This window comes from Triticum dicoccoides, chromosome 1A (genome assembly GCF_002162155.2).
Source record: "Triticum dicoccoides isolate Atlit2015 ecotype Zavitan chromosome 1A, WEW_v2.0, whole genome shotgun sequence".
In the NCBI taxonomy this organism is placed as follows: Eukaryota; Viridiplantae; Streptophyta; class Magnoliopsida; order Poales; family Poaceae; genus Triticum; species Triticum dicoccoides.
This window is the reverse complement of record NC_041380.1, coordinates 297,375,054-297,399,837: the sequence shown is the minus strand read 5'-3', so window position 1 is coordinate 297,399,837 and position 24,784 is coordinate 297,375,054.

Sequence of the window (24,784 nt, the reverse complement as noted above, 5' to 3'; positions counted from 1 at the left end):
TCCGTTTAACCAACTTAAACAAGCTTTTGCTACTGTAAAATTTCCCTAGATCCAGATTAGTAGAACGAAGTTGTTTTCTTTCGCCGTTTGACTTTCGTTGCTTCGTTCGATTTGATTCTTTTTGCCAACCGGAGTTCTTAAGTTGAACCTTCTGGTTAGATCTCTTACTTGAGTTTTACCCGTGCATTAGATGAGTACTTATTGTATGCTTGTTTGTTTGTCTGCGATAGAATACCCGGAGTGTGCCGCTTGTTACTTCGAATCACTAGGTTTCCCGGATCATCAGCAAGGCAAGTAACACTTTGATCATACCTTTTCTACTACCTAGTTTTATTGCATTAGATCAATCTTTTCACATTGCATGATTAGGATCTAATTAAATTGTGGGATGGGAAGTAGTTGAGGTAGTACCTATTACTTGTTTATTATCAAACCTTTGGGAGTTACTTCTGCGTTTGCTTATTATGCCATGCTATGCTAGTAGACGTGGATTGGGTGAGTGATATCCATGACAGATGTGAGATTGTTAATTAATGGTTTAGCTAAGGTGGCAACTTAAACACACATCTGGGTGGATTGAGGCACCTGGGTATTCCAGGACTTGCCTGTTTTCTTTTGGACCGCCACCCAGGCTCAAAGGGATCATGAGACTATTCATACTAGAAACTTCTGTGTGCAGCCACAAGCTATTATGGGCTCTAGCATAGTTGACTAAGTCGTGCGAACTCTTACAGTGGTAGACTAGCAGATGTAGGGGATGTAGGTGGTACGGTCTACCCGATCGTAAGGTGCTAGCGCTTCTGAAAGACTATGTCTCGGTCATCCGTCTTCTCAAACACCTTGTAGTGCGAGAAACCAAACGGAGGCGATTGAGTCTTGTGGGGAAAAGTGCGCAAACCTCTGCAGAGTGTAATAAACTAATCATGATTAGCCGTGTCCCCGGTTATGGACATCTTGAGTATCTAGTACCTGGATTATCATGTGAATCTCAACATGTTACTCTAAATTAATTTTATTGGGTTATGTTTAATGATGATGTTTAATTGGGATTGAGAATGCTGTCAACCATTCTCAATGTTTAACAACTACCAAGATAGTTAAATAAAATTTATTCCTTTGAAGTAGGGAAAAATTGGCTTTACGCAAAACTATAACCATAGAGCTTTCCACCAGCCAAATATGCATATAGTATAGCTGTTTCATTCCATTACTCTCTATGTGTTACCTTGCCAGCATATTCCATGTGCTGACCCGTTTTCGGGCTGCAACGTTAATGTTGCAGACTTTTCAGACGATGATTAAGGAGTTTTTAGGTCGTGGTTCTATACTCAGTGATGCCGTTGGAGTTGATGGACTCACTTATCTTCCAATCCTTCCGCTGTTATCGTTATAATATGGCCTTAAGCCATATTTATTGTAATAAGTTCTCTATGGAGACACTCGATATAATAAGTGTGTGTTTGCTACTCTGCTATAAATCCTCCAAGTACTGTGTGGTGTCAGCATTACTAATCCAGGGATGACACCGGAGCACAGAGATCAGACTGTTTGAGGTCTGGTCGCTACAGGTTATTTCAACGTGAGATCTGATAGAGATGGATAAACGGTAAAGTAATATTTTTGGTTTATGGAATGGAAAGTAAAAGATTGCAAAGAAAGTAGATCGGAAACTTATATGATGGAAAATAGACCCGGGGGCCATAGGTTTCACTAGAGGCTTCTCTCAAGATAGAAATTGTTACGGTGGGTGAACAAATTACTGCCGAGCAATTGATAGAAAAGCGCAAAGTTATGATGATATCTAAGGCAATGATCATAAATATAGGCATCACATCTGTGTCAAGTAGACCAAAACGGTTCTGCATCTACTACTATTACTCCACACATCAACCGCTATCCAACATGCATCGAGAGTATTAAGTTCGTAAAGAACAGAGTAACGCCTTAAGCAAGATGACATGATGTAGAGGAATTGACTCAAGCAATATGATGAAAACCCCATCTTGTTATCCTCGATGGCAACAATACAATACGTGCCTTGCTGCCCTACTGTCACTGGGAAAGGACACCGCAAGATTGAATCCAAAGCTAAGCACTTCTCCCATTGCAAGAAAAACCAATCTAGTTGGCCAAACCAAATCGATAGTTCGAAGAGACTTGCAAATATATCAAATCATGCATAAAAGAAGTCAAAGAAGATTCAAATAATATTCATAGATAAGCTGATCATAAATCCATAATTCATCAGATCTCGGCATACACACCGCAAAAGTGTATTACATCGAATAGATCTCCAAGAACATCGCAGAGAACTTTCTATTGAGAATCAAAGAGAGAGAAGAAGCCATCTAGCTACTAACTATGGACCCTATGTCTATGGTAAACTACTCACGCTTCATCGGAGAGGCAATGGTGTTGATGTAGAAGCCCTCCGTGATCAAATCCCCGTCCGGCAGGATGCCGGAAAAGGCCCCAAGATGGGATCTCATGGGTACAGAAGGTTGCGGCGGTGGAAAAGTAGTTTCGTGGCCCCCTGGAAGTTTTTGGGGTATTTGAGAATATATAGGAGGAAGATCTAGGTCAGGGGGTCACTGAGGGGCCCACAAGGTCGGGGGCCTGCCCTCCACCCTTGTGTCTGCCTCGTGGCTCTTCTGACTTGCACTCCAAGTCACCTGGGTGTCTTCTGGTCCAAGAAAAATCATCATGAAAGTTTTATTCCGTTTGGAATCCGTTTGGTATCCCTTTTCTGCGAAACTCTAAAACAAGAAAAAAACAGAAACTGGCACTGGGCCCTAGGTTAATAGGTTAGTCCCAAAAATCATATAAAATAGCATATTAATGCATATAAAACATCCAAAACAAATAATATAATAGCATGGAACAATCAAAAAATTACGTTGGCGACGTTTCACACGCGTCTATTACTTTGTTTCGATAACTAATAAATTTTTGCAGTAAGTATGTGAGTTCTTTATGACTAATGTTGAGTCCATGGATTATACGCACTCTCGCCCTTCCACCATTGCTAGCCTCCCTAGTACCGCGCAACTTTCGTCGGTGCATTAAACTCACCATCACCTTCCTCAAAATAGCCAGCATACCTACCTATTATGGCATTTTCGTAGCTATTCCGAGATATATTGCCGTGCAACTTTCCACCATTCCGTTTATTATGGCACACTTCATCATTGTCATATTGCTTTGCATGATCATGTAGTTGGCATCGTATTTGTGGCAAAGCCACCTTTCATTTTTTTATACATGTCACTCTTGATACATTGCACATCGGTACACCATCGGAGGCATTCATATAGAGTCATATTTTTGTTCTAGAATTGAGTTATAACTCTTGAGTTGTAAGTAAATAAAAGTGTGACGATCTTCATGTTGGGGAACATAGTAATTCAGAATTTTCCTACCAACACGCAAGATCTAACTAGGAGATGCATATAAACAAGAGGGGAGAGTGTGTCCCCGTACCCTCGTAGACCGAAAGCGGAAGCGTTTAGTAACGCAATTGATGTAGTCAAACGTCTTCACGAACCAACCGATCCAAGCACCGAACGTACGGCACCTCCGTGTTCAGCACACGTTCAGCACGATGATGTCCCTCAAGCTCTTGATTCAGTTGAGGACGAGGGAGAGTTCCATCAGCACGATGGCGTGGTGACGATGATAATGAAGTTACCGGCGTAGGGATTCACCTAATCACTACACCGATATAACCGAGGTGTGTAACTGTGGAAGGGGGCACTGCACACGGCTAAGAGAAGACTTGATGTGCTATTGGGGTGCCCCTGGCCACGCATATAAAGGAGGGAGGGAGAGAGGAGGCCGGCCAGGAGGCAAGAGGGGTGCGCCAGGGGGGAGTCCTACTTGGACTCCTAGTCCAAGTAGGATTCTCCCCCCTTTTCCTTTCTTCCACCGGAGGGAAAGGAAGGAGGGGAGAAGGAGAAGGAAGGAGGGGGCCTCGCCCCCACCCCTTGTCCAATTCAGTTTGGGCAGGGGGGAGGCACACGCCACCTCGTGGACCTTCTTCCCTCTCTCCTCTAAAGCCCACTAAGGCACATTAACTTCCCCGGGGGGTTCTGGTAACCTCCCGGTAATCCGGAAAAATGCCCGAACCACTCGGAACCATTCCGATGTCCAAATGCAACCTTCCAATATATGAATCCTTACCTCTCGACCATTTTGATGCTCCTCGCCATGTCCGTGATCTCATCCGGGACTCTGAACAAACTTCGGTCATCAAATCACATAACTCATAATACAAATCGTCATCGAACCTCATAACAACATACGTCATTCCCTTTGTCATCGATATGTTACTTGCCCGAGATTCGATCGTCGATATCATCATACCTAGTTCAATCTCATTACCGGCAAGTCTCTTTACTCATTTCGTAATGCATCATCTCGTAACTAATTCTTTAGTCACATTGCTTGCAAGGCTTATAGTGATGTGCATTACTGAGAGGGCCCAGAGATACCTCTCCGATACACAGAGTGACAAATCCTAATATTGATATATGCCAACTCAACAGGCACCATAGAAGACACCTGTAGAGCATCTTTATAATCACCCAGTTACGTTGTGACGTTTGATAGCACACAAGGTGTTCCTCCGGTATTCGGGAGTTGCATAATCTCATAGTCATAGGAACATGTATAAGTCATGAAGAAAGCAATAGCAATAAAACTTAACAATCATTATGCTAAGCTAACGGATGGGTCTTGTCCATCACATCATTCTCTAATGATGTGATGTTGTTCATCAAATGACAACACATGTCTATGGTCAGGAAACTTAACCATCTTTGATTAACGAGCTAGTCAAGTAGAGGCATACTAGGAACACTGTGTTTTTCTATGTATTCACACATGTACTAAGTTTCCAGTTAATACAATTATAGCATGAATAATAAACAATTATCATGATATAAGGAAATATAAATAACAACTTTATTATTGCCTCTAGGGCATATTTCCTTCAGTCCCACTTGCATTAGAGTCAATAATCTAGATTACATAGTAATGATTCTAACACCCATGGAGTCTTGGTGCTGATCATGTTTTGCTCATGAGAGAGCTTAGTCAACGGGTCTACAACATTCAGATCCGTATGTATCTTGAAAATCTCTATATCTCCCTCCTTGACTTGATCACGGATGGAATTGAAGTGACTCTTGATGTGTTTGGTTCTCTTGTGAAATCTGGATTCCTTCGCCAAGGCAATTGCTCCAGTATTGTCACAAAAGATTTTCATTGGACCCGATGCACTAGGTATTACACCTAGATCAGATATGAACTCCTGCATCCAGACTCCTTCATTTACTGCTACCAAAGCAGCTATGTACTCCGTTTCACACGTAGATCCCACCATGACGCTTTGCTTGGAACTGCACCAACTGACAGCTCCACCATTCAATATAAATATGTATCTGTTTTGTGACTTAGTCATCCGGATCAGTGTCAAAGCTTGCATCGACGTAACCATTTACGATGAGCTCTTTGTCACCTCCATAAATGAGAAACATATCCTTAGTCCTTCTCAGGTATTTCAGGATGTTCTTGACCGCTGTCCAGTGATCCACTCCTGGATTATTTTGGTACCCCCTGCTAAACTTATAGCAAGGCACACATTAGGTCTGGTACACAACATTGCATACATGATAGAACCTATGGCCGAGGCATAGGGAATGACTTTCATTTTCTCTCTATCTTCTATAGTGCTCGGGCATTGAGTCTGACTCAACTTCACACGTTGTAACACAGGCAAGAACCCTTTCTTTGACTGATCCATTTTGAACTTCTTCAAAACTTTATCAAGGTATATGCTTTGTGAAAGTCCAATTAAGCGTCTTGATCTATCTCTATAGATCTTTATGCCCAATATATAAACTGCTTCACCGAGGTCTTTGCTACCTCTTGAGCATTGCGTTGGTTTTCCCTTGAAGAGGAAAGGGTGATGCAGCAGAGCAGCGTAAGTATTTCCCTCAGTTTTTGAGAACCAAGGTATCAATCTAGTAGGAGGCCACGCACGAGTCCCTCACACCTACACAAACAAATAAACTCCTCACAACAAACACGATAAAGGGGTTGTCAATCCCTTCATGGTCACCTACGAGAGTGAGATCTGATAGATATGATAAGATAATATTTTTGGTATTTTTATGATAAAGAGAAATAAAGATGCAAGTAAAATAAATGGCAAAGGAAATAACTAAGTATTGGAAGATTAATATGATGAAAAATAGACCCGGGGCCATAGGTTTCACTAGAGGCTTCTCTCAAGAGCATAAGTATTACAGTGGGTGAACAAATTACTATTGAGCAATTGATAGAATTGAGCATAGTTATGAGAATATGTAGGTATGATCATGTATATAGGCATCACGTCCAAGACAAGTAGACCGACTCCTGCCTGCATCTACTACTATTACTCCACACATCGACCGCTATCCAGCATGCATCTAGAGTATTAAGTTCAAGAGAACAGAGTAACACTTTAAGTAAGATGACATGATGTAGAGGGATAAACTCATGCAATATGATATAAACCCCATCTTGTTATCCTCGATGGTGTAACATCCCAAATTTTCAATTTGGTATGTTATACATAGGTCATCCATGCATATCATATTTTATTGCATTTTCGCTCTGCAATCCTCGAAATCCTAAGAAACTCAAGGACCCTCGGAGAGAGTTGGGAATTTCCAGGTTTTCATATTTGATTCTGATCAAATAATGAAACGAGGATTTGGATTTTAATTATTTTTCTCTCCAAAAATATTTCGTATTAAAATATAAGAGAGGAGATAATATGACTTCTCCAAAATAATTGAAATATTGGAGGAAAAATATTAAAATCATTTATTTTGATTTTATTTGATTTTATTTTGGATTTTATTTGCATTAGAAAAATTGCACGTTTTCGAAATTGCAATTTAGGGCCAAGAAAATGTTCACCTCATTCTAAATATTTTATTTAGACGGTGAAAATTTGTTTTGGCATTTTTAGTTTTTTTTATTTTATTTTCTAGGATTTTATTTCTGTCAGCGAAATGATTTAAAAAAAACTCCCACGCCCGACTGGGTTGAAACCCAGCCAGGCCGCCGGCCCAGCCGCCGCCGCCACCGCCTCGTTGCGCGCGCGCGTCGCCGCCGCCGACCCGGACTTGGAGTCCGAGCCGGACTCCTCTCCACCGCCGCTTCCTTGCCCCCTCCCCCAAGCAGCCACCCCCACCTCTTTATAAGCCGCTGCCCCGCCGCCCCAAACCACACCACCGCAGCCGCCGCCTGTCGTGCCTCGCCACCGCCGTAGCCGAGCGCCGTCGCCACCGCTTGCCGCCGCTGCCTGCCGCCGCCCGTGAGTCGCCACCTCGTTGCCCCGCCGCCTCACCGGAGGTACCGGCCGGATCCGAGACCGCGGTTTCTTTAAAACCGTTCGGTTTTTTTAGAAACCCTAGATCCGTTTTTTCGGTTCGCCGGTTTTTTCTTGGTTCTTCTATTTAGCGGACATTCGTCCGTACGTTCGTCTTAGCGAACGATTTTCGCCCATTAGTTACAGTTAATGAATGTTCTTTCGTTAGTCTGTTCGTCAGTTTTCTTTTTATCGGATTTATCCGCGATTATTTTCGATCGCGATTTCTGATCCAATCTTAGTTTCTGTTTATCTTTTCGCTTGTTAGTCGGAATCAGGCGATTCAAGCGCCTAGATCTTTGTCTCGAAACCCTCTTTCTGTTTAATCAACTTGAACAAGGATTTGGTACTGTAAAATTTGACCTTAGTTCAGATTGGTAAACGGATCTTGTTTCTTTCGCCGTTTGAGTTTCGTTGCTCCGTTTGATTTGATTCTTTTTGCAAACCGGAGTTCTTAAGTTGAACTTTCTGGTCAAGCCCCTCGTATTTGAGTTTTGATTGTGCATCTTTGCTTGTTTCTTATATATGTTATTGTTCGTTTGTGATAGAACACCCGGAGTGCGAAGCGTGCTACTACGAATCCCTAGGTTTTGCGGATCGTCAGCAAGGCAAGTAACACATTGATCATACTCTTTTCATACCCAGTTTTTATGCATTAGTTCCAACCCTCAAACACTGCATGATTAGGATGTCATTAATTTGTGGGTTGGGAAGTAGTTGTTGAGGTAGAACCTATTACCCTATTACTATCAAACCCTTGGGACTTACTTCTACGCTTGCTTATATTACTATGCTATGCTATGCTCGTTGACGTGGTTCAGGTTTGAGTGAAATCCATGACAGATGTGAGGTTTTTAATTAATGGTTCAACTTAAGGTGGCAACTTAAATTAACATCTGGGTGGATTGAGGCACCTGGGGAACCCAGTGTTGTCTGTTTTTTTAGAAATCCTGGGGTACCCGTGTGATCTTCCTATGGACCGCCACCCAGGCTCAAAGGGAACTGAGATGATTCATGCTAGAAACTTCCGTGTGCAGCCACAAGCTATTATGGGCTCTAGCATAGTTGAGTAAGTTACGTGAAGCTCTTGAAGAGGTAGATCAGCAGGTACTGGGTTTTGTAGGTTTGGTATGGTCTACCCGGAGTAGAGAGTTAATGTTTCTGAAAGACTGTATCTCGGTCATCCGTTTCTCAAACACCATATAGTGCGAGAAATCCAACGGAGGCGATCAAGTCTTGTGGGGAAAAGTGTGCAAACCTCTGCAGAGTGTACAATCTAATCATGGTTAGCCGTGTCCCCGGTTATGGACAATCTTGGGTATCTAGTACATGGGTTATCACATGTATCTCATCACTCTTAATTAATATTGTTGGGTTGTTAATTACTTTAATTGGGATTGAGTTGGGGTTACCTTCTCAATATTTGTTCAACTACCATGATAGTTAAATTAAAGTCTATACCTTTGTTGTAGGGAAAAATTGGCTTTTCGCAAAAACTATAACCATAGAGCTTTCCACCAGCCAAATATGCATGTAGTGATAGCATTATTCTGTTCTTGCTCTACTATGTTACTTTGCCAACATATTCCATGTGCTGACCCGTTCTCGGGCTGCAACGTATTATGTTGCAGACTTTTCAAACGAGGAGTAAGGTTCGTTAGGTCATTGCCGTGCAGCTCAGCTATGCCGTTGGAGTTGATGGACTCACTTTATCTTCCAAGCCTTCCGCTGTTATCGCATTAGATGGCCTTAAGCCATATTATTATAATAAGATCTCTTTGGAGACATTCGATGTAATAAGTGTGTGATTGCTACTCTGTTATAAATCCTTCGAGTACTGTGTGTGTCAGCATTACCGATCCAGGGATGACACTGAAGCACAGAGACTTGACCGTTTGAGGTCGGGTCGCTACAAGATGGTATCAGAGCACACGCTAAGTGTAGGACACGACCACTAAGCTAAACCATAGGTCACACTTCTCTTCTCATTTCTGACTCCTCTCCATTTTCTACTCTTTAGGATGGCAGATGCAAGGAACAAGTTTGCACAACCGGATGAAGACACACCATTTAGATGCCACCTGAAGGAAGCCACTAGGTACTTGAACATTGGAATACTAAGCTTCACCGGGATGTACAACGCCACCTTACCAGAGGAGGAGTGCTGGATGATTCAAGTACAAGTTCCAGGAAGGACCTTCACGCCAGTCACTAAACCCATAGAGTTTTCCTTTTATGCACCAACCTGGAGTTTAGGAAAGAGTATGGCAGCTCACGTTACCATGGGACGCATTGGAGAAGTCTACAACAGGGAACTCAAGGACACTATCTACCAAATATGTGGGCGCCGAGACGAGCAATGGGAAGTAATCAGCACCAAGAAGGATAGATCCATTGCAGCTTTCATCCAGGAGTTAAACCAGCACATCCGACGTTAGGAGAACCAGATGTGCGCAGACATGATGGACTTGAAGAAGGCAAAGACTAGGATCATCGAACTGGAGGAAGAACTCAAGTTTACACGCGATGGATATGAGGAGGAAATTAAGACACTACTGGAGAATAATGACGACCTAGTTAAGAAGATCGAAGTATTCATGGGAGGACCAACACCGGGAGTAGAAGACTACGATTCCACCTGCCCGGACAACTACATCTTCATGGACGACACTGATTCCGACCCTAGTGAGGATGACTTTGAAGACGAAGCTGGAGCTGACATCATGGAGTCTTCCACCGATCAAAATTTCTAGATGACCACCATATATCAGTAGTATTCCCCCATGTATTTAGTAGTAGTTGAGCACTTTTGTGATAGTTCTAGACCGCTTGTATGCCCTTGCTTGATTGATTGAGTGAAATGATTGTGTTTGTCTCATGTGCATATGGGTAGTGCTTTCTCATTAGACCCCTTTTCTATTCTGATCTCTTCCATCTAAACAGATTAGATGCCTCCGAGATGTGACCCTAGTTTTGTTTTCCCACCAGAGCTCACCCAGTTGATCCAGCAACAGAATACTTTGATGCAATTGCTAGTTCAGAACCAGGGCAACAACAACAACAACAACCCACCCCCAGTGGACAACCTAGCCCGCTTTCTAAGGTTACAACCGCCAGTGTTTTCCAGTAGCACCGAGCCTATAGTTGCAGATGATTGGCTCCGCAGGATTGGAAGGGAGTTAACCACTGCAGGATGCACTGATGCTGAGAAGGTGCGTTTTGCCGCACAACAGTTGGATGGACCAGCAGCATCATGGTGGGAGAATTACACTGTCACCTACCCCATAGCCACGGTGACATGGGACCAATTTCAACAAGCTTTCTGCACAGCTCATGTCTCAACTGGAGCTATGCAGATGAAGAAGCGGGAGTTCTGCAACTTACGTCAGGGGAACCATACTGTGGCTCAGTACGTGGATGAGTTTAGCAAGTTATCTCGCTATGCCCCTGATGATGTGGCCACAGATGCCGCGAAGCAAGAGAAGTTTATGGAAGGGCTGAATGATGAGATGAGCATGCAGTTGATGGTAGCAACCTTCAACAACTACCAGGAGTTGGTAGATAAGGCGCTTATGATTGAAGGGAAGCAGCAGTAGATTGAGAGCCGTAAGAGGAAGTACGGACAAGGGAAGTATAACTCAGGAGCTCCGCAGAAACCTCGCCTAACCCCGAACTCGGGAGGACTTGTTCATAACCATGGAGGTCACAACCACACTGGAGGAGGATCGCATAATCACAATGGTGCTAAGAAGAGAAATGGGAACAGAGCTAACAACAATCAGAACCGCTCCAACCCAGCCACACCTGCCAAAAGAGACCTAAGTCAAGTTACTTGCTTTAAGTGCGGGAAGACAGGGCACTATGCCAATGATTGCCCTGAAGGAAGGAATGGAAACAGGAATGGGAGCGCTGGAAAGAAGCCTAATCCATTCAACAAAGGACAAGTGAACCACGTTAACGTGGAGGAGGTTGAAGAGCAGTCGGACACGGTAATAGGTAAGTTTTTGGTTAAGTCATTTACCGCTCTTGTTCTTTTTGATACTGGTGCATCGCATTCATACATATCAAGGGAATTCGTGGATACATTTAGACTACAAACCCAAACCCTTAGGACCCCTCTCCTAGTGAGTTCACCTGGAGTAGAGTACATGGCTAGCTGATGGTGCAACCAGATACCCCTAACCATTGGTACACATGTTTTTCCGTCCGACCTAATTATCTTGGAGTCACAAGGATTGGATGTGATATTAGGTATGGACTGGATGTCAAAGTATGGAGGAAGCATTGACTGTGCTAGTAAGTCGATTTATCTCACCACCCCGGAGGGAAAAAGGATTAAGTATGTATCTAGGCATGTGCCTAGGAGGAGCCAAGGGAATGCCCTCACGGGAGTTGTCCAGGAGGAAGTACCTGTAGTGAAGGATTTTCTTGGTGTTTTTCCAGAGGAGTTACTAGGCATGCCACCGGATAGAGACATTGAGTTTTTGATAGAGCTATTGCCAGGTACATGGCCAATATCCAAGAGACCCTATCAGATGCCCGCAAATGATCTAGAGGAAATTAAGAAACAGATCAAGGAGTTATTAGAGAAAGGTTACACTCGAAGAAGCTCATCACCTTGGGGAGCCCCAGTACTTTTGGTGGAGAAGAAGGATAAATCCCTAAGGATGGTTGTTGATTATCGGGCTTTGAATGAAGTGACGATCAAGAATAAGTACCCACTGCCGATGATCAACGATCTGTTTGATCAGCTACAAGGAGCTAAAGTGTTTTCGAAGATTGATTTACGATCGGGATACCATCAGTTGAAGATTCGAGAGAAGGATATACCAAAGACAGCGTTCACCACGCGGTATGGATTATACGAGTATACGGTCATGTCGTTTAGACTGACTAATGCCCCTGCCTATTTCATGAGCATGATGAACAAGGTGTTCATGGAGTATTTGGACAAGTTTTTTGTGGTGTTTATAGATGATATTATGGTATACTCGAAGGATGAAGAGGAACACAAGGATCATTTGCGATTGGTGCTCGAGAAACTCAGGGAACAGCAGTTGTATACTAAGTTCAGCAAATGCGAATTTTGGTTGAAGGAAGTCAGATTCCTTGGACATGTTATATCAGGAGAAGGTATAGCAGTAGATCCCAGCAAGGTTCAGTCAGTCACTGAATGGTTGGCACCCACTTCAGTTAGCGAGATCCGCAGTTTCCTTGGACTCGCTGGATACTACCGGAGATTCATTGAGAATTTTTCCAAGATTGTGAAGCCAATGACTGAACTATTGAAGAAGGATACTAAGTTTAAATGGACAGAAGATTGCGGGGCAAGTTTCTAGGAGTTGAAGAAACACTTGACTACAGCCCTAGTGCTGACACTGCCAGATATGCATAAGGATTTCCAAGTGTATTGCGATGCCTCTCGCTTAGGACTTGGATGTGTGCTTATGCAGGACGGAAGATTTGTTTCGTATGCCTCACGACAACTAAAACCCCATGAGTTGAACTACGCCTCACATGATTTGGAGCTAGTAGCCATAGTGCACGCATTGAATACTTGGATACATTACCTTATTGGAAACCGTTGTGATGTGTACACGGATCATAAAATTTTGAAGTACATTTTCACACAGAAGGAGCTGAACCTTAGACAGAGGAGATGGTTGGAGCTTATAAAGGATTATGATATGAAGCTACACTATCACCCAGGAAAGGCCAATGTCGTAGCAGACGCTCTGAGCTGGAAGAGTTATGCTAATATCCTTGAAAGTAAGGGACTGCCGAAGGAGTTAGCAGAGGATATCATGGAACTTCGATTGGAGATTGTTCCAAGAGGTTTCGTTGCAAAAATGGAGGTTCAGTCTACATTGTTGGGCAAGATTCGAGAAGCTCAGAAGGATGACAAAGAGATTGCCGAGATAAAAGAGAAGATGAGCAAAGGAAAGGCCAAAGGATTTCGTGAGGATGAGCACGATACCTTATGGTTTGAGGATCGAGTTTATGTGCCCAATAACCCAGAGATCAGGAAGTTAGTACTTCAGGAGGCTCATGACTCACCATACTCGATACACCCCGGAAACACCAAGATGTATTCGGATTTGAAGGAACGTTTCTGGTGGACTGGTATGAAGAAGGATATTGCCGAGTGTCGGTGTCAAAACCGGCGGATCTCGGGTAGGGGGTCCCGAACTGTGCGTCTAGGCCGGATGGTAACAGGAGGCAGGGGACACAATGTTTTACCCAGGTTCGGGCCCTCTTGATGGAGGTAAAACCCTACGTCCTGCTTGATTAATATTGATGATATGGGTAGTACAAGAGTAGATCTACCATGAGATCGGAGAGGCTAAACCCTAGAAGCTAGCCTATGGTATGATTGTATGTTATGGTTGTTGTCCTACGTACTAAAACCCTTCGGTTTATATAGACACCGGAGAGGGTTAGGGTTACACAAGGTCGGTTACAAAGGAGGAGATATCCATATCCGTATTGCCTAGCTTGTCTTCCACGCCAAGTAGAGTCCCATCCGGACACGAGACGAAGTCTTTAATCTTGTATCTTCATAGTCCAGCAGTCCGGCCAAAGGATATAGTCCGGCTGTCCAGAGACCCCCTAATCCAGGACTTCCTCAGTAGCCCCTGAACCAGGCTTCAATGACGATGAGTCCGGCGCGCAGTATTGTCTTCGGCATTGCAAGGCGGGTTCCTTTCCAAATTTCGTGTACCTGTCGAAATAGTGTCCGGCCTCTTGTGAATGTTGCACTCCTTGGCTTCCACGCCCAATAATGGCCACTTTCCACGTGTCGAGCGAATGTGAAGAGCCAGGGTGTTTTTACATTTACCCCCTAGCTATGTGAATGAGCTGCCTATTAAAAAGACGAGGATTCAGATCCAATCACACCATCCTCCCTTGGCGAGCCTTCATCAGAGCGCATTAGACAAAGATCCATTCCATCATGGCCGGTCGACGCAGCTCCTCCTCTTGCTCCCCTAGCCCCAAGCCTGGAGATTGGGAGAGATGTTCCGTCCCGCATAGCAAATTAGTGATGCTTCAGACCAAGGGATTTCTTCCCCTAGCGTACATGGTCCCGGTTCGAGCCGGGCTTGCCACCTATAATGGCGGAGAGCAAGCGGAGAGCCTTCCCAATCCCTCCAAGGGAGAGCGGGTATGCCTTGTCCCTTATTTGGTAAGAGGGCTAGGATTTCCAATTCATCCGTTTCTCCGGGGGCTCCTGGAGTTCTACGGCCTCCAGTTGCATAACCTTACGCCTGCCTCCATGCTGCATATCACGGGATTCGTAGCCCTTTGCAAGTTGTTTTTGGGCTGTGAGGCTCATTTCGCTCTGTGGAGGAAGCTGTTCTGCCTTGTGCCCCATTCTCAGAAGGGGTCAATATATCAAGTGGGCGGAGCCGAAGTGTGGCGTATTGCCAGGACCGGATACCTGTCCGAAACCCCAAAGAAGACGTCCCCCTCCCGGATCCTATTAGAATCGGCCTTCCTAAGTCTGACAATGCCCCTTTGAAGAAGCGCCGGAGCTGGCATCCATGGAACTCCCTGGAGGAAGATGACAGGGACGTTCTTTACCTGATGAGCCGGATAAGTTTTTTAGCTCGATCCGGATTGACCATGATCGAGGTCATGGCCATATGTATTATGCGGGGGGTGCAGCCGCTTCAATATAGAGGCCACCCCATGTGGGATTTCAACGGGGAGGATGACGTCACCCGCCATGGCCGCAAAGGGCCGGGATCGGTTGCTGATCTAATAAAGATCTTATCCACTTTGTACAAGGGAGAAGAGGAGGAATTCCTTCGTGTCAACCCGCAGGGCGGATTTTCTATGTACAATCCTCCGAGCTGGGTAAGCGGAGACTTTTTCTCGTCCATCCGTTTCGTATTCCCGTAGTTAAGTATTCAGTCTAGCAATTTCATCGCAGGAGCTGCGCCAGGCTATAAAGGAGATAAACAGCCCTCCTCCACAACCCGAGGACCCTGGACGGTCCCTTGGCCCGCCTCCCAGGAGGATCTGGACATATCTATGGAGCTGATCGATGGGGTATTTTACCAATCGAGTAATGACAACGCTTTGGTGGCCATTACGGCCGATTACCCTGGGCTACTTCCAACCTCACAGGTGACTGAGACTGAAGTCCCAACACTTCGAAAGGGGATCCGTCCTTGCATTTTTTGATTGTCATATAACAGCCGTGTTTTGCAGGGGAGGTCCTCGAGGCGGAAGGCCAAGCCTGCGGCGACTAGCCAACAAGGGGCCGCGAGGCCAGGCAGGCTGAAAAGACCCGCAGTCCGGATTGAGACACCGGCGCAGTGGTACGGCGCGCCGTCTTTATTGCAAGACATTATTCTCAGAGGCATATTAATGCCCATGCCTTCTTTTCAGGAAAAAGAGCTCTCGCCGGACTATACCCGGAGAGGCTACCAATCGGGCCTCCACCAGCCAGGCTCCAAGGCCGGATTCGGAGGCGGGAACGAATGCGAGGCATGCGCCGGGAGCTCCTCCGATAGAGGATGCGGATAAACTGTCTGCCACCAATTCTGAGGTGGAAAGTGCCATGAACCACAGGCGTTGCCGGACTGTTCTTCGTGACGCTTGTTTCTCCCAAGAGTCATTGGATGCCTTCAACTCGGGAGACGCGTACCTTCATGCCGCTCAAAATGGTCTTGCCATAGCCACGGAGCAGTATGTAAAAGACATACGGGTGAGAAATTTTGGTGATTATATATATCAGTAGCCCCTGAGACTTGAAACAGTTAGGATAACTGATTTAAGGATCATTTGTTATGCAGGTTCTTACAGAAAAGAATACTCAACTGTCCCAGGAGCTGGAAGAGTGCAAAGCCCAACTTCAGGCCGCACTGGCCGCAGCAGGGGAGCCCAAAGAGACCCCCTCTGGTAACATATCCTTCGAATGATAAGTATCATATAGGATGCGGCGTATATGCAGATCTGACGATAAAATTGCAGATGACGCTGGAGTAAATCTGGGTAAGCAACAGCTCCTACGCCAGCTGAAGGCCGGTGAGAGCATGCTTACAAGGGTGAGGCAGGAGAAGAATAATCTCCTGGATGCCAACACCAAGCTGGGCGTGGAACTAAAAGATGTTCGTGCCCAACTATCGAACTCTGTTAAGGAGAATCGGCGGCTTCGACGCGGCATATTTAGTAAGTGCTTGAACGAACTTTGAAAAAGAGTTCGTCGAGGAAGCTGGCTGACAGAGTTATGTCTGTAGGTATGCTAACAGGTCGTCCTACCGAGGAAATGCCCGGTTCAACGGGTGACCTTCTTCCCGAGCTCTCACAGCTGCATGAACGAGTTCGGCAGGTGATGCAAGGCATCGCCCAGGCCTTGTGGCCATCCGTCTCCATACCCGAAGGCCTTGGAGAGCTTGCAGAAAAGTTGAAGGGAGCGCGGCGGCGCTTCCGATTATGGAAGATATCGGCCTGCCGTCAGGGCGCCAGGGAAGCCTGCGCAATGGTGAAGACATGGTACACGAAGGCTGACCGAACCACATGGCCGAAGTCGGACCTATGGGGCCCGATGGGAAGGAGATCCCTGTGAGCTTAGTGTGCGGCCAAGTAGAATTGGCCGCAAAGTATTCCCAACATGACTATAGACTAGACAGCCTATTGGATGGTATTGAAGAGGAATTCAACCAGTCAAATTGACTATGTAATTTTAAAGTGACATGTATAATGCCTTCTAGCCGGATTGTGGATCGTTTGTCGTGGCGGACCTTTTCGCTTCAACCTTGGGACCCGACGGTCCGGAGTGTATCCGAATACCCTCTCGGTTATGTAAGAACCGGGGCATGCATGGAGACCAGGTGTAGGGGTCATTAGTGCTTTATCAGACAAGTGCCCAACTAGTTATGTTATATTACATGGGTAGTAAGAAACATCTTCCAGGGAGAATAGTTTCGTTAAGGGTTCCTTTCCCTGGGTAAGCATGCCCTAAAGTGCATGTCCGGACTGTGATAAGAAGCGCAAAAAAGCATCTGGGGGCAGATATGGATAATAAATAAAAGTCATCTTTTGTTCACCAACCGAATATTCCCTTAAGAATGCTAGCTTTCGCCTTCACCCAGTCTGAGGTACACGTCTGGCTGACCCGGCGGTAACAATCGCAGAGGTGCTCCCCTTATGCCCTAGCCAAATTAACGGGAACGTAGGGCATAAATACAAGAGCTAGGCAACCCAGCTTGGCCAAAACTTAAGTCATATTGATGCATATAATGGTGAAAAAAGGTACATGCGGAAGTATAACACATGTGTTGGGCGTGAGGCCCAGGTAAATAATTTAAGCTTATGTGAAAGAAGCCCCCAGGTATGAAGAGTGCGGCTAGCGCATCTGTAATGTACGAGTGAGGCACAAGGTGACCCATGGAGGCCTAGAGAAATAAAAGAAAGAAAGGGAAACAAGACAGATGATGCATATGCAGAAAATGGACCAAGGGAGGGGACTAACATAGAGTCCGGTGCTACGCGTAGAATCTTCGAAGCCTGGCTGCGTTCCATGGGTTCGGCTCGAGTCGACTAGTCGATGCATCCCGCAGTCGGTACGCTCAACCGGTCAGAACTTGGTCGATAATGAAGGGACCTTACCATTTGGGCTCGAGCTTGTTCTTTTTCTTATCCGGCAGTCGTAGAACTAGTTCGCCAACGTTATAAGTTTTGGCCCGTACTTCTCTGCTTTGGTATCTGCGAGCCTGTTGCTGGTAAAATGTGGAACGGGCTTTGGCTATGTCGCGCTCTTCCTCCAAGGTGTCCAGACTGTCCTGTCGATTGAGCTCGGCTTCTCTTTCTTCGTACATGCGCACTCGAGGTGAGTCATGAATTATGTCATAGGGCAGGACTGCCTCTGCGCCGTACACCATAAAAAACGGTGTATATCCGGTACTACGATTTGGCGTGGTCCGCAGCCCCCAGAGTACGGAGTCGAGCTCCTCTACCCAGTGCGTGTCAGACTCCGTTAACGAGCGCACTAATCTGGGTTTAATGCCGCTCATTATAAGACCATTTGCTCGTTCGACTTGACCGTTGGTTTGTGGGTGATAGACTGAAGCATAATCGAGCTTGATGCCCATTTTGCTGCACCAGAGTTTTACCTCATCGGCTGTGAAGTTCGTGCCGTTATCAGTGATGATGCTGTGGGGGACGCTGTAATGGTGTACAACCCCGGATATGAAACCTATCACCGGTCCGGATTCGGCTGTTTTAACCGGTTTAGCCTCTATCCATTTGGTGAATTTACCCACCATGACCAATACGTATTTTTTCTTGTGGGTTCCCCCTTTAAGGGGTCCAACCATGTCAAGCCCCCATACCGCGAAGGGCCATGTAATGGGGATTGTTTGGAGGGCGGTGGGTGGCATGTGGCTTTGATTTGCAAAGAGCTGGCAACCGGCGCAACGTTGGACCAAGTCCTGTGCATTTGCCCGGGCCGTTGGCCAATAGAATCCTATATGGAAAGCCTTGCTTACAAGAGCCCGGGCTGCGGCGTGATGACCGCCGAGTCCGGCATGAATTTCCGCCAAAAGGTTCCGCCCTTCCTCTTCGGAGATGCACCTTTGAAGGACTCCGGTAGCGATATTTTGTACAATTCTCCCTAATGGACCCTGTAGGCCTTGGATCGCTGCACTATGCAGCGTGCCTCATTTTGGTCCTCCGGAAGTTCCTGTCTAGTTAGGTAGGCCAAGAATGGTTCTGTCCACGGGGCAATAATGGCCATTATTTCGTGGGCTGAATGTGTTATTTCGGTGGCGGAGCCTCCGATTGTGTCAGAGAGTTCGGTATCGAATATCTTGGCCGGGTCCGGACGGTTGTTACCGGTGTCCCCTTCCCATGCTACGGATGGCTTGAAGAGCCTTTCCAGGAATATGTTAGGAGGGACCGCGTCATGTTTTGTGCCGATGCGGGCGAGGATATCCGCCGCCTGATTGTTTTCTCGAGCCACATGGTGAAATTCGAGCCCCTCGAACCGAGCTGACATCTTTAGGACGACATTGCGATAAGCTGCCATTTTCGGATCCTTGGCATCAAAGTCTCCATTTATTTGGGATATCGCGAGGTTCGAATCCCCGCGCAGCTCTAGGCGTTGAATGCCCATGGATAATGCCATCCGGAGACCATGTAGAAGGGCCTCATATTCGGCTGCGTTGTTGGAGTCTGTATACATTATCTGTAGTACGTATTGAACTGAATCTCCTATTGGGGACGTCAAAACGACGCCAGCCCCCAGACCAGCCAACATTTTGGAGCCGTCAAAGTGTATGATCCAGTTTGAATATGTGCCGTACTCCTTAGGAAGTTCGGCTTCCGTCCACTCGGCGACGAAGTCATCCAAAACTTGCGATTTAATAGCTCGCCGTGGCTTGTAAGTTATGTCAAACGGGAGGAGCTCAATGGTCCATTTGGCAATCTGGCCCGTCGCGTCGCGGTTGTTTATAATATCGTTAAGTGGTACTTCCGAGGCTACCGTTATCGAACACTCTTGAAAGTAGTGTCACAGCTTCCGGGATGCCATAAATACCGCGTACGCTATCTGTTGATAATGCGGGTACCGTGATTTGCATGGAGTAAGGATAGTGGACACATAGTAATCCGGCTTTTGAAGGGGGAATTTGTGTCCGTCCGCTTCTCGTTCGACGACGAGCACTGCGCGTACTACTTGATGAGTTGCCGCAATGTATAATAGCATTGGTTCGCCAATGTTTGGCGCGGCCAGGACTAGGTTTGTTGCCAATATGGCTTTTATTTCGTTGAGTCCGGCTGTGGCGGCATCCGTCCACTCGAAGTGTTCGGTACGCCGGAGGAGGCGATAAAAGGGTAATGCCTTTTCTCCCAAGCGAGAGATAAAGCGGCTTAGAGCCGCCACGCATCCAGTCAATTTTTGTATTTGTTTGAGGTCCGTTGGGGTAGCCAACTGTGACAACGCTCGGATTTTGGCCAGATTAGCTTCAATACCTCTACTGGAGACAATGAATCCCAAGAGCTTTCCAGCTGGTACGCCGAAAACATATTTTTCCGGATTGAGCTTGATGTCATATGTTCGGAGGTTATCGAATGTGAGCCTCAAGTCGTCTACTAGAGTTTCGACATGCTTGGTTTTAACGACCGCGCCATCTATGTATGCCTCCACTGTTTTGCCGATCTGGTTTGCCAGACATGTCTGAATCATGCGCTGATATGTTGCGCCGGCGTTTTTGAGCCCGAAGGGCATTGTGTTGAAGCAGAATGGGCCGTATGGTGTGATGAATGCCGTTGCGGCTTGGTCTGGCTCTGCCATTTTAATTTGATGGTAGCCGGAGTATGCGTCGAGGAAACACAATGAATTGTGTCCTGCGGTGGCGTCGATGATTTGATCGATGCGGGGGAGGGGGGAAGGATCCTTTGGGCAGGCCAGTCCAGATGTTTTATGTCTCTGATGAATTCGGCCTCCAATAGCTTGGCTAGTTCCTCTCCCATGGCTTGTCTCTTAGGTTCGGAGAAACACCGAAGAGCCTGCTTGACTAGCTTGAATCCTTTTAGGATATTTAGGCTGTGCTCGGCCAGCCTACATGGGATTCCTGGCATCTCTGAAGGGTGCCAGGCAAAAATGTCCCAGTTCTCGCGTAGGAACTCTCGAAGTGCGGCGTCGACATCAGGGTTTAATTGTGCCCCGACGGAAGCTGTTTTTGTAGGGTCCGTTGGATGGACTTGGAATTTGACTATATTTCGCCGGTTTAAATGAGGTGGGCTTGGGTCTTTTATCGAGTATCACATCGTCCCTGTTCACCGTGGAGCGCAGTGCAGTTAGTTCCTCGGCCGCTAGGGCTTAAGATAGTGCCTCGAGGGCCAGTGCGGCTGTCTTATTTTCGGCCCGGAGTGCTATGTCCGGATCACTAGCAAGAATGATGATTCTGTTGGGCCCGGGCATTTTGAGCTTCATGTACCCGTAATGGGGTATGGCTTGGAAGATTGTAAACGCCTCCCGCCCTAATAGAGCGTGGTATCCGCTGCTGAACGGGGCCACTTGGAATGTAATTTCTTCGGACCTGTAATTATCCGGCGTGCCAAATACCACATCTAGTGTGATTTTCCGAGCACAGCGTGCTTCCCGACTGGGGATGATTCCTCTAAAGGTTGTGCTACTTTGCTCAATGCGGCTCCAGTCTATTTCCATCTTTTGAAGAGTTTCCTCATAGATGAGGTTTAATCCGCTGCCGCCGTCCATGAGTACCTTGGTGAGTCAAAATCCGTCCATGATTGGACTGAGGACCAGTGCGGCTGGTGCTCGGGCTGTTCGGAATTCGGGTTCGTCACTGGCATTGAAGGTAATAGTCGTGTCACTCCAAGGATTTATTTCTGCTACGTGGCAGATTTCGGCCATGCTGCGGAGTGTTCGCTTGCGTCTATTATTTGACGCGAAGGTCTCAAAGACCGTTAACACTGTATTGTTGTCCACGGGATGGTGCTCTGTGGTATTTGGGAGGAGTAGATCCTCACCACTTTTGGCCACCTGCCAGAGTATCCAACATGCTCTAAGGTTGTGCGTTGGTATTGCATCCGCTGTACTATGAATTTTGCAGGGTCCGTTGAGCCATCCCTCCAGTACGGTTCCTTTCCCCGTAGAGGGCTTTTGCTTTTTGGTAGAGTTAACCCAGGTGTATTGTGATAATGCACCCTTTTATTTCGGACTGGGTTTGTATTCAGGGACGGATTATCCCAAAATTTTATTTCGGTTTTCCAGGCGCTTTCCATCGCATAGTACTTTCGTACTATGGACACCAAGTCGGCAAAGCGTGTAATTTCGCGGCGACTTATGACGTTGAGGATTCCCTTGTCTGTGCAATTATTGTAGAAGAATGAAATTGCGTCTTCCTCGTGACAGTCCTTTATCCTGTTCATGACCAGGAGGAATCTGGCCCAGTAATGGTGTACTGTTTCTTCGGGCTCTTGCCTAATTTGGGATAGATCACTTATGTTTGGGTGGGTGGGTGGAATTGAATCCGAATCCTCACCCAATCTGAGACTCAGGGGCCAAGGAGTTTCTGAACTCGGAAGTTTGGATTCTGGGATGTTTGCCGATAAATCTAGCCCGCTGCCTGACTCTAGGTTCAGGCCTTGAGTGACGTCCTCCCCTCTGCGAGTATCCGGCTTGGAGGGATCGGGAATCCGGACATAGCTAGTCCTTAAGATAGATGAAGGGTTGCCGCATTGTTCCTCCACCATTGCAACGTGATGGGTGACCTGGGGAGAGTTGATCTCTCTCAGATCGGGTTTAGGCCTAATCTGATCGTAGTCTGTAGCGACTCCCAGGGCGGCGATGCGGTCCAAGAGATCGTTCAGGGAAGAGAGCTCCATTGGATCTAACTGCTCGGTGAGTTTCGAGTTGACGTGAAGATTGCTTTCGATGACTCGAGAAGTCATCGTCGGCACAACGACTGAACAGGCGGTCATAAGAAAACCACTTAGTCGGAGAGTTTGGCCGATAGCCAAAGCTCCCTCAACAACAGTGCCGTCTTTAAAGACGGGATGAGACATCCTTCCTGGTGGCGACGGCACAGCGAAACTCTCAATGAAAGCACCAATGTCGGTGTCAAAATCGGCGGATCTCGGGTAGGGGGTCCCGAACTGTGCGTCTAGGCCGGATGGTAACAGGAGGCAGGGACACAATGTTTTACCCAGGTTCGGGCCCTCTTGATGGAGGTACAACCCTACGTCCTGCTTGATTAATATTGATGATATGGGTAGTACAAGAGTAGATCTACCACGAGATCGGAGAGGCTAAACCCTAGAAGCTAGCCTATGGTATGATTGTATGTTGTGGTTGTTGTCCTACGGACTAAAACCCTTCGGTTTATATAGACACCGGAGAGGGTTAGGGTTACACAAGGTCGGTTACAAAGGAGGAGATATCCATATCCGTATTGCCTAGCTTGTCTTCCACGCCAAGTAGAGTCCCATCCGGACACGAGACGAAGTCTTCAATCTTGTATCTTCATAGTCCAGCAGTCCGGCCAAAGGATATAGTCCGGCTGTTCGGAGACCCCCTAATCCAGGACTCCCTCACCGAGTATGTAGCCGTATGTGATGTTTGCCAAAGAGTGAAGGCAGAGCATCAGAAGCCAGCAGGACTGTTACAGCCTATGCCGATACCCGAATGGAAGTGGGATAAACTTGGCATGGATTTTATCACTAGATTGCCCAGAACCAAAGCAGGATATGATTCTATATGGGTAGTAGTTGATCGCTTGACCAAAGTGGCTCACTTCATCCCAGTGAAAACCACTTATATGAGTGCGAAGTTGGCCAAGATATATATGTCCAGGATCATATGTCTGCATGGAGTTCCGAGGACCATCGTATCAGATCGAGGAACACAGTTTACCTCAAAGTTTTGGCATCAGTTACACCAAAATTTGGGAACAAGGTTGGAGTTCAGTATAGCGTTTCACCCGCAGACGGATGGACAGACTGAGAGAGTCAATCAGATTTTGGAGGACATGTTGAGAGCCTGTGCGCTACATTATGGATCTAGCTGGGATGACAATTTTCCTTACGCAGAGTTTTCATACAATAATAGCTACCAAGCCAGTTTGAAGATGGCATCGTTTGAAGCTCTGTATGGGCGCAGATGCAGAACACCGTTGATGTGGGATGAGGTAGGAGACCGACAGTTGTTTGGACCAGATTTGATCAAGGAGTCTGAAGAAAAGGTTAAATTGATTCGTGATAGACTGAAGATTGCTCAGTCCAGGTAGAAGAGTTACGCAGACTCGAAACGCAAGGAGGTAACCTATGAAATTGGAGATAGAGCATATCTGCGAGTATCACCCTTGCGAGGAGTGAAACGTTTTGGAGTTAAGGGAAAGTTAGCCCCGAGATTTGTAGGACCGTATCGTGTTTTGGAACGGATGGGAGAAGTTGCCTACAAGTTGGAATCACCCGAGGGATTGTCAGCAGTTCACTATGTGTTCCACGTTTCACAATTGAAGAAGTGTCATGCTGAGATGGCCGATATACCGTTGAGAGATACATTACCCTTGGAGGCGATTCAGTTGGACAGTGATCTGACTTATGAGGAGAAGCCAGTTAGGATTCTTGAGTTGGCCTGCCGAGTCACCCGCAACAAGGTTATCAAGTTTTGCAAAGTTCAGTGGAGCCACCATACCGAGGATGAAGCCACCTGGGAACGAGAGGATGATCTACTCAAAGACCACCCGCACCTATTTTCTAGCCAACCCGAATCTCGAGGGCGAGATTCATCTTAAGGGGGGTAGGTTTGTAACATCACAAATTTTCAATTTGGTATGTTATACACAGGTCATCCATGCATATCATATTTTATTGCATTTTCGCTCCGCA